Here is a 10,124-nt window from a genome sequence, read left to right on the forward strand (position 1 = left end):
CACCAGAACCAGATGTATAACTACCAAACTAGTCTGATCACCTAGCTGGTTCTAGGTTAGAATACAGAAATCCAGATTCAATGTAGGCAGTTCTTCCCATTATATTATACTTGGTGTGTGTATGTGTGTGTGTGTGTGTACATTACACTTGTACAGAATCTCAACTTAAAAAATATTTTATATCAAATTTTCCATTTATCACTCTAGAAACCCTAACACTCTACCTTAAGGCTAAAGTCAAAACTTTGCCTAAACCAATAAGAAATTATTAGTCATAGACTGAGAAAGGGAATGTGAAATAGAATGTAAAGCTTTATTAGTTTTTCTATAATTATATTAAATATTTGTGAGCATTTGAACTGTGGTTGAAGCAGACTTACCTGTCATTTTCCTCTTATTTGGATAGCCTGTTATTATGTTATAAAATGAATTTATTTGGTATCACTTCTCTTTAAGAAGCCATTTTAATTGCTATCTGAGCAAGGAATTGGTATTTTCCTGATGGATTAATATATTATTTTACTGATTTTAGTGGTTTTTTTTTTTAAGATTTTATTTATTTCTTTGACAGAGAGAGACCCAGTGAGAGGGAACACAAGTGGGGAGAGTGGGAGAGGGAGAACAGGCTTCCCGTCAAGCAGTGAGCCTGATGTGGGGCTCAATCCCAGAACTTTGGGATCATGACCTGAGCAGAAGGCAGACGCCTAATGACTGAGCCACCCAAGTGCCCCTGTTTTAGTTTTTTTATGTATATCAAAATTGAACTAAGCTGGGTTGTCCTTTACTTTCTGCCTAGCATTAAATATTTCATTTATCTTCTTGCAAGTTTTAGGAATTTTTATCTTCCAAGGTCTAAAGCAGAATGACAAAGGACAACATGTTCTTAGGAATACTGGTGTTTTTTTAGGGTTATTAACTTTGAACATGCTTTCATTTGTATTACTTCATTTGAACTTAACAATAGCCCATCAGGTAAACAAGATTAAGATCTGATTAAAAGGTAAATGTGGGGAACCTGGGTGGCTCAGTGGGTTAAGCCGCTGCCTTCGGCTCAGGTCATGATCTCAGGGTCCTGGGATCGAGTCCCGCATCGGGCTCTCTGCTCAGCAGGGAGCCTGCTTCTCTCTCTCTCTCTCTCTCTCTCTGCCTGCCTCTCTGTCTACTTGTGATCTCTCTCTGTCAAATAAATAAATAAATAAATAAAATCTTAAAAAAAAAAAAAAAGGTAAATGTGAACAAAGGTAAGGAAAAGAAGAGAGAAAATGTGATACAACCAGAACTTCAATCCAGATCTCCTGACTCAGGGTTTCGAGTTATTTCTACAAAAGCAGGTTTCTTTCCCTCACTAATACTGTGAGGTGTATACCATCAGACCCTCAGACCCTCATGCTAAATATATTCAGCAATTAAAAATAACATCTCTGACCCAATGTTTGATTTCTACTCTACTTCGTCAAGACCAACTGTTGTACCTAACTAAATTATTTTAAGATTTGGGGATAAAACCACCACCAGCTAGAAACCATTAACAAAGAAAAACAATTATCGTTACATGGTCAATTGTAATCACTTTTGCTTCCCTGTTTAGGGGAGTATGTGTGAGATTTTCCTCACTCTTCCATTAACATACACAACTGAAGAATGCTTTTCTGTTAACCTTTATATCCATTTTATTTTTTTAAAGGATTTTATTGATCTATTTGAGAGAGAGCAAGAGAGAGAGAGCACAAGCAGTGGGTGGGGGGTGATGTGCATAGGGGCGGAAGGAGAGGGAGAAGCAGACTCCCCTCACAGAAAGGAACCTGACATGGGGCTCCATCTCAGGACTCTGGGATCATGACCTGAGCCGAAGGCAGACACTAAACCAACTGAGCCACCCAGGTGCCCTTTTTATATCCATTTTATTTTATTTTTTTTTTTATTTGTTTATTTGACAGAGAGAGATCACAAGTAGACAGAGAGGCAGGCAGAGAGAGAGAGAGGGAAGCAGGCTCCCTGCTGAGCAGAGAGCCCGATGCGGGACTCGATCCCAGGACCCTGAGATCATGACCCGAGCCGAAGGCAGCGGCTTAACCCACTGAGCCACCCAGGCGCCCCATATCCATTTTAGATTGTATCTCATTTCTTATTTATCTTTCTCTCATCTTTCCTTATAAAATAAAAAACCATTCTTCATATTACTCTTAGGTAATTTGGCCTCAAGGAATCTTATCTAGGATCGGAGAAAATTCCCTGAAATATGAGTGACTATAAGATCAGTTTTTTAAATGAAAAAATAATAAAAAGAGTTTTAATGAGTTGACAATAGTTTTGAAGTCACAATATGAAGGAATATTCCCATATATTCATTTTAATTCCTCTGGAAATCTTGGAGATGCTCTGCTCTTAGGTAGAACCTGGATAGAAGGACAGACTGCTGATCTTAGATGTAGGTATGTTCTGTCTGACCTCTGAACTCCTCTTAGCTGCTGTGTCCTTGTAGTATTTCTATTCCTGACCTATCAAAACTTGCTCTTAGGAGAGAATCTGCTATTAATCACTTATTCTTTGGTGAGATATTACCTAGCTTTTATGAGGTTTTCTTTCATGTTTGTGTAAAAAAAGATTTATTTCCTATGCTACCCTCATTGCCTCCTACTTCACACACAAATCATACAGGATAAACTTCTACCTGTGGTTAAGGACAAGTCAGTCTGTGGGAGTTCTTCAAAAATAAACGTATGAGAAAGGAATTAGACCTACTGCTAGGATCAACACTGTTCTTCCCTGTTCTTCCCTGGGGAAAAGTGTCTGCTAAAGTGAACCTAAAAAGAAAACCTAAATAATTTGGCAGCATAAACATTATAATGCAGGGAGTGTAAATCAGAGAGGAGTGTCTCTTCATCCTGAACTATGTAATTATCGTTAAAGAATAAAAAATATTTTATTTTATTTTGGGGGGGGGTGCAGTATTCTTTAGAGCGGTACCAAAAAACAAATAAACAAACCCACAAAGAAACATAAACCTCCTTTAAATAGATACCAGTGAATTATCTTGACAGGAAGAAAAAACCTGACAACCATATAATTCCACATGTTCTGATAACATCAAGAAAGGACTCAAAAAGGAATCTGCACCTCAGAATTGTAGGATATTGAGAAGACTGTTGGGTTGGGAGGAGATAATGATTAATAGTGACTATTAGACTCAGAATGAAGAGTCACATGCATCAAACTCTTTCCATTAAAAAGAGTTAATTTATATTCAACCGATTGCAAAAATGATTAAGTCTCTCTTACCAATGAGTAAAGTTATCATTAAACCTATTTCTTTCATGATAACTATTATGAAAGTGAAAAGATGTCACTCATCTTTCCCTTTTTCTTCTATGGTAGTTAAAATAATCATTCTTTGACTTGTACAATTTATCAATTGTATATTTTAAAAAAGATTTTACTTATTTATTTGAGAGAAAGAGAGAGAGTACAAGTGAGGGGACAATGCAGAGGAAGAGGGAGAAGCCGGCTCCCTGTGCAGGCTCCCCATTGACATGGGGCTGGATCGCAGGACCCTGGGATCATGATCTGAGCCAAAGGCAGATGCTTAACAGACTGAGCCACCCAGGCGCCCCTGTTTATCAATTTTAGACCTACTTTTGAGTATGTTATTCGTTTTTATTTTTGATGAGATAATACCTACTTGCCATTACATCACATACTTCATTATAATCTCATTGACATCATAATTTAAAAAAATAGGCTTCTCTAGGTGGACTGGAATTTGTCTACACTTCAGTGATATACCCATATCAATTACTATGAAGTTATTGTGTTATTTGCAATGAGGACTTGCCTTCTGAAAGTATGGTAGGAAACCCTGAAATGCTTTTCAAAACCATTAGTGCTAGAAATCAACACTGTGTGTTGGATTTAGAGATGAATACAGAGGAAGAGACTGAAGCATAACTTTTAATTTGGTGTGTATAAACTGAGGCCTAGGAATAGCTAGGGGCTGTCAGTTTATAAATTTTCCAATGTTTTCTTCAAGGCCTCTATGGGTATGGAAGATTATTTACTTCCTTTGTTGAAATTTTAAGGTTGTGGACAGTAAAAACCATTTGCTGTATTTTCTTTCTTTCCTACCATGATTCTTTGGTTGGGGGGCTAAGATTACAAATCAACAAAAAAGCCAGGCTGGAGCATTTGTACCAAGTCAGACTGAAGTCCACTAGGGATGGGACTAGAAACCAGGAGGCAGTTTTTGGCAGAGGAGCACGCATGATCCCATTTGGGAAGGGCGGGGATAAAACAGAATTTAGCAGCAATTACCACTACTGTCTATTTAGCTCTGAATGTAGATAAGCTTGGCATCCCTTGGCTTGGGTGCTTGATAAGTGTTCTCTGCTTTTATACACAGAGATTTATAGCAGTAAGTATTTGCACTTTTAAAATAAGTTTTACATGGCTGAAAGTTACTGTTTGGCATCCTCTTTAGTTAACAAAACCATCCTAGATAGATTAGGGCCCAACTATACCTCACTCAAAGACAACCCTTGCAAATCTACCTTCGTATATCCTATCTCTAATATTTGAGAGTTACTGCTCTTCTTCTATCCTACATGTAGTAGCTAGCCTCCAAAATGGTCCCCAATAATCCCTGCCTGCTGCTATTCACATCCTGTGTCTCCCCTTCCATGATGTACTAGGGTTGGTCTGTCTGACCAACAGAAAAAGACATAAATGATGGTATGTTATTTCCAAGACTAAATTATAAATGACTGTGGCCTCTATCTTATGTGCTCTCTCATCTGCTTGGTCTCTTCTTTCTCTTTCTCTCACTCTCCGTCTCAACACTTACTCTGTGGGAAACCAGCTGCCATGTCATGATAGCATCAAGGAAGCCTACCACAAGAGAGGCTTGTAATGGAGGCTGGCTAACAATCTTGTGAAGTGAACTTGGAAATGGACTCTTTGACTCTAGTTGAGCCTTGAGATGACTGCAACTCTGGCCAACAGCTTGACTGCAACATCCTAAGAGACTGTGGGCTGGAACAACCTGCACGAGCCACTCCTGGGTTCCTGACTCTTAGATACTATATGAGATCATAAGTGTTTATTGTTTTAAGCTGCTAAATTTTAGCAATCGATAACCAGTGTACTAAGTGTACTGGATTATGTACTGATGTGTACTGAACTGGGAAATACTGGCTTTATGTTAGGTTGAAGAAATGACCTCTCTTACTGTCTTTGCAGGTGGCAATTAATTTCTCATCAGTGTTTTTTCAGGGTGCTTTGCAAAGCTACTGCAGACAGTAATTGACCTGATGATGTCTTATTCCCTGACAGAGTTCATTCAAATCGTGAAGGACAAAAACATTTTTCTCTGGTATCTATTTACTCATGTTGGTTCACCATTGGACCTGACCTTGCAATTATGTCTTCTGAGTGGATAAGCAGCACAATGTATTTTATAGCTGTTTTTATCATCTCTCACTTTCACAAACATGGGGTAAGAGCAGTTTCATTCAAGAGAAATCATGGCATGAAAGTTAAAAACTACTTGGGGCTACTAGAACCACTGATCAATTTACATTTATGAAGTAACACACTATTAGCATATTTGATATCTGAGTGTTGGGAAAGGTCATTATGTATGCTGAGATTTTTTTTCTCCTTCTTTACACTTTACAACGCTTTCTAGAAACTTTAGAATCTGTATTGATTGTTTTTGAAGTAGTAATAAAAAAGACGGAGCTAACATTTAAAATGTAATTCTTAAGCTTCTTATTACAGAAAATTTTAAACATATATAAAACGAAAGAGTATGTGAATCCTCAGGTAGCCACCACCCAGCTTTAAGATGGCTAATTTTGTTTGGACTATTCTCTAATCTGCTTGCTGCCTTCCTGGATCACCTGCACTAGATTATTTGGGTAAAAACCCAAAACATCACATTTTTCCATAGATAAGGTAATTTTAATAATCTTTCAAAGCTAGGAAGCAGAAACTTACCTGTTGTTCTTATGGATTGGTTCTAAGGAAAATGTGCCTTAGCTGAAATATATTTTTATTCTAAGCAAGTTGTGTAACTGGTTTTTGACCTATATTTTATGAATTCCTGTAAGCTAACATGGAATTTTCACACAACATTATGGTAGTTTTATGTATTCATATGTGGAATTCTGGGTTTCTGAAATTTTTTTCCTGACATTTTAAGATCTGCTGGAAGATCCACAGATTGTTTATAATAAACAAACACCCTTGATAATGGAGTCCTCTTTAGAAAATCATGATTAGAACTTGGGATGGAGCCGACTACAAACGTATTTGTAGCTAAGTAGCAAAAGGGCAGGTTAATGGGTAGCCACTGAAGGCTGATTTCCCTGACCTCTTAAAAGTACCACCCAGAACTAGTATACAAAGTGATTCATTCACTCAAACATCTTCCTGTCCCTTTGATAGAACCTCTGGCTGCTGTGGGGCCTAGATGTCTTCATGATTATTATTGCATCTGGTGTCATGTTTTTCCAGCTGGTGCACCGTCTCCCCGTAGGAGATTTTTTGATGTTCATCCCTCTACCAGCCTCCTGCTTGCTCTCTGGAGGCTCATCCTATGACCCTACTCTATCCAGGCAACCTTCTAACTTGAACTGTGGCTAAATATATGGGCTTAAAAGCTGTTTATGGATCACATGGCTCATCATAAAAATAAATCACTAGAACTGACTATAATTAAAATTTCAGTAATGTGAATTTCAACTCTGCTCCATCCTCAACCACACATGAGCAAATCAGAATATTACTTTCGATCCAGGAGCTTTGGACTTTTTCTCTTTTCTTTTCTTTCTTCTTTCTTTCTCTCTCTCTCCCTTTCCTTTTCTTTCCTTTCTTTCTTTCCTTTCTTTTTTTCTAGAAATAAGAAATGAATTGGAGCCCCTGGGTAGCTCAGTCAGTTAAATGCCTGACTCTTGATCTCAGTTCAGGTCTTGATCTCAGAGTCAAGCCCGATGAGTTCAAGCCCGATGTTGCGTTCCACGCTGGGAGCCTGCTTAAAAAAAAAAAAGAGAGAGAGAGAGAGAGAGAGAGAGAGAGAAGAAATAAGAAATGGATCACAGTTTCCTGATATTTAAATCCCTTTAAAACAGAAATGGAAAATTATCTAACACTTCAAACACACCATTATTTTGCACACAAGCTTAAAACAAAGTGGACCAAGGATACATTTTGAGGACTATATTCAGAGGGTCAGAAAATGTCCTTAAAGAGTGTATATTAAAAGGGTCCCCTTTAGCAGAATTAGTTGGCCTTGAAATGACCATCTTCACTTTCATGCCTTGTAGTCTAGCTATTAGTGGTTCTACTCAGGGCTCCACTTTGAGGTGTGTTTCCTGCCTTGATTTCTCTTAGGAGGATCTCCCAACATTAGTTTTGGTTGTTTTCCCATGACTGTCTCATTTTAGTGACCCTGAACACCTACTTTCCATACATCTTTTCTAGCTCTGATTATATTGACTCAAGTTGAAAAACTAGGAAGAGAAAAGATGGTTTTAAAAGAAAGAAAAAAAAAATACAAAGGGGGGGTGTTAAAGAATTAGGAAAAAAAAATAAGAGCATGAAGAAGCTACCATATGACTTTGTTTGAAAATACAGTCATTTAATATGTCAACATTTTGTTTTTTATTTTTAAAGATTTTATTTATTTATTTGAGAGAGAGAGTACAAGTGCGGGTGAGGGGCAGAGGGAAAGGAACAAGCAGACTCCCCACTGAGCATGAAGCCTGACTCGAGGCTGGATCTCAGAATCCCAAGATCATGACCTGAGCTAAAGGCAGACCCTTAACTGACTGAACCACACAGGCGCCCAATATTGTTCCTTTAAAAGCAGATTTTGGGGTATAGTGGAAACATTGCATGGGTAGTTAGTAGATCATTTTAAACATTTGATTCAAAGTAGCTCTCATACCTCTTCAGGCTTCAAGGAGATATGATTGCTGGTGGTCGGAGGTAGTGCCATGGTTCACCAAGACTAGAGAAAAAACTTCTTTAACTGTAAGAGGATAAGAATAGGATGACCATTAAAGGTGTGTGTATCTCTAATACACTCACAGTAGCTTTCTTGTAAAACAACCTAAGGCAGTGGGAAGTAAAGATGGCTCCCCTATTTAGGAAAGATAATAATGGGAAATGGTTGAGTAGAGAGAGAGCTGAGGGACACCTATAAAGGGTTAAGCAGGAAAATTATTTCCACCATAAGTTCTCCTAAGTATGGAGTAGGGATTCCTAAAGACGTATATAGTCTTGAAGCAGTCAAAAGTAGACTTAGCCAGAGTTGAATTACAGGCTCTGGGAAACCACTGACTTTTTGCCACAACAGCTTCAAACTTGGCTCTTTGGAGCTTTGGAGGAGTCTTAGTGCACTCAAAGACTTACTTTGTTTCTTTATCCCCAAAGAATATGTTTGAGCAATGGAAATAACAATTCCCAGCATACCTGAATTAGGACAGAAAGGATTTACCTTTGAGAAGAATATTTCTTCTCCTGGGTGCTTGATCGCTGTTGTCCACACATACAAATAGTTAATCAGGAAGGCTTAAGAAACCTGGAGGTATGAAAAGCCAAATGCTAGGATTTGTGAATACACAATTTCCAAGTTATGATCTCCACAGCTTTAAAAAAAAAAATCGCATTGGGAACAATTGGCCCCGAACATCCTTTTAACTATTTACCACTTATCTAAATGCAATGATAAAAATAACTTTCTAAGCCCAAAATGGGAGTGAGCCTGAATTTACAAGGTAAATCAACAATTTAATTAAATTTATGATTAACAAAACATGTTGTCACAAAAGTCACACTAAATTCATTAACCCCAGTTATAAGAATTAATTTTCTGTTCATACATGAATTGCATTTCAAAATTTCATTTTATTTTTTCAAAATTTGATTTTAAAGTATAGGAATCACTTTCAAAATGTTGTATAAATTTAGGGACGCCTGGGTGGCTCAGTTGGTTAAGCAGCTGCCTTCGGCTCAGGTCGTGATCCCAGCGTCCTGGGATCGAGTCCCACATCCGGCTCCTTGCTCGGCGGGGAGCCTGCTTCTCCCTCTGCCTCTGCCTGCCATTCTGTCTGCCTGTGCTCGCTCTCTCTCCCTCTCTCTCTGACAAATAAATAAAATCTTAAAAAAAAAAATGTATAAATTTAAAAATATATATTTCATATAGAATGCATCAAAATATTAAATTATGCTTTAAGTATTTTTTTACAATGTTGTCTTTTATCAATAATGGCACTGCATACTACTTTATGGTAATAGAACTACTTCTAGCATCTAGCTGTTTAGAGTCAAACCTAGCAAAACATTTTAGCAGACATCTATAGGAATACTTCAGAGCAGCAGTTCTCAAGATGTGGTCTTGAAACACTTGTAGGTTCTTGAAATGCTTTCAGGGGGTCAGCAAGGTCAAAACCATTTTCATAATAAGAATTAAGATGTTATTTGTCTTTTTCACCTCATTCTCTCACGAGTGTCGAGTTTTCCAGTAGTTACGTGGCATGCGATATCTCAAAAGATTGAATTCAGAAGCAGATATGAAAATCCAGCTGTCTTCTTTTAAGCTATGCATTAAAGAAATTTGCAAAAATGTAAAGGAATGCCATTTTTCTCAGTTCTTTTTCTGAGAAATACAGTTATTTTTAATAAAACTGTTTTATTTAGATTAATATTGGCTTATCATTATAAAATAATAAAGAAATACTTCAATGTTTTTCAATAGTAATTTCTAATATGGTATAAGTAGATAGATAGGTAGATAAGTAGATAGGTAGGTAAATAGATATAAACAAAAGCTCTTTGGGGGAGGTCTCAATTTTTAAGATTATAAGAAAGCCTTAGAGACTTAAAAAATTTTAAAAAGTTTACTGCTTTAGAGTGTTGATTAATAAATATCAAATCTTGCTTTTATATGTCCCAAATAAAATAATTATTTTAAAGTGACTTTGACTGTGGTTTCCAAAATCTTGCACACTTACCATTTTACAGTAAATCTGACAGGTAGGCAGGTTAGAAATTACTTTTATTTATAACATGAAGAAATAAAGAAACAAAGAATTTTAGATTGCACAGTAAGATCATAAGAGAACACA

At 37.1% G+C, this 10,124-nt stretch overlaps 1 long non-coding RNA gene across 1 annotated transcript; it reads right to left on the minus strand.

Moving 5' to 3' along the window:
- Nucleotides 1–7,004: 7,004 nt before the first annotated feature.
- Nucleotides 7,005–9,577, minus strand: LOC111142232. Its single transcript, XR_002640255.1, has 4 exons — nucleotides 9,491–9,577; nucleotides 8,495–8,578; nucleotides 7,943–8,026; nucleotides 7,005–7,024 (listed from the first exon to the last, which is right to left on the minus strand). It is a non-coding gene; the product is annotated as an uncharacterized LOC111142232 (long non-coding RNA).
- Nucleotides 9,578–10,124: the final 547 nt, after the last annotated feature.

Source organism: Enhydra lutris, unplaced genomic scaffold (assembly GCF_002288905.1).
Source record: "Enhydra lutris kenyoni isolate GAN:26980312 unplaced genomic scaffold, ASM228890v2 scaffoldscaffold1, whole genome shotgun sequence".
Lineage (NCBI taxonomy): Eukaryota > Metazoa > Chordata > Mammalia > Carnivora > Mustelidae > Enhydra > Enhydra lutris.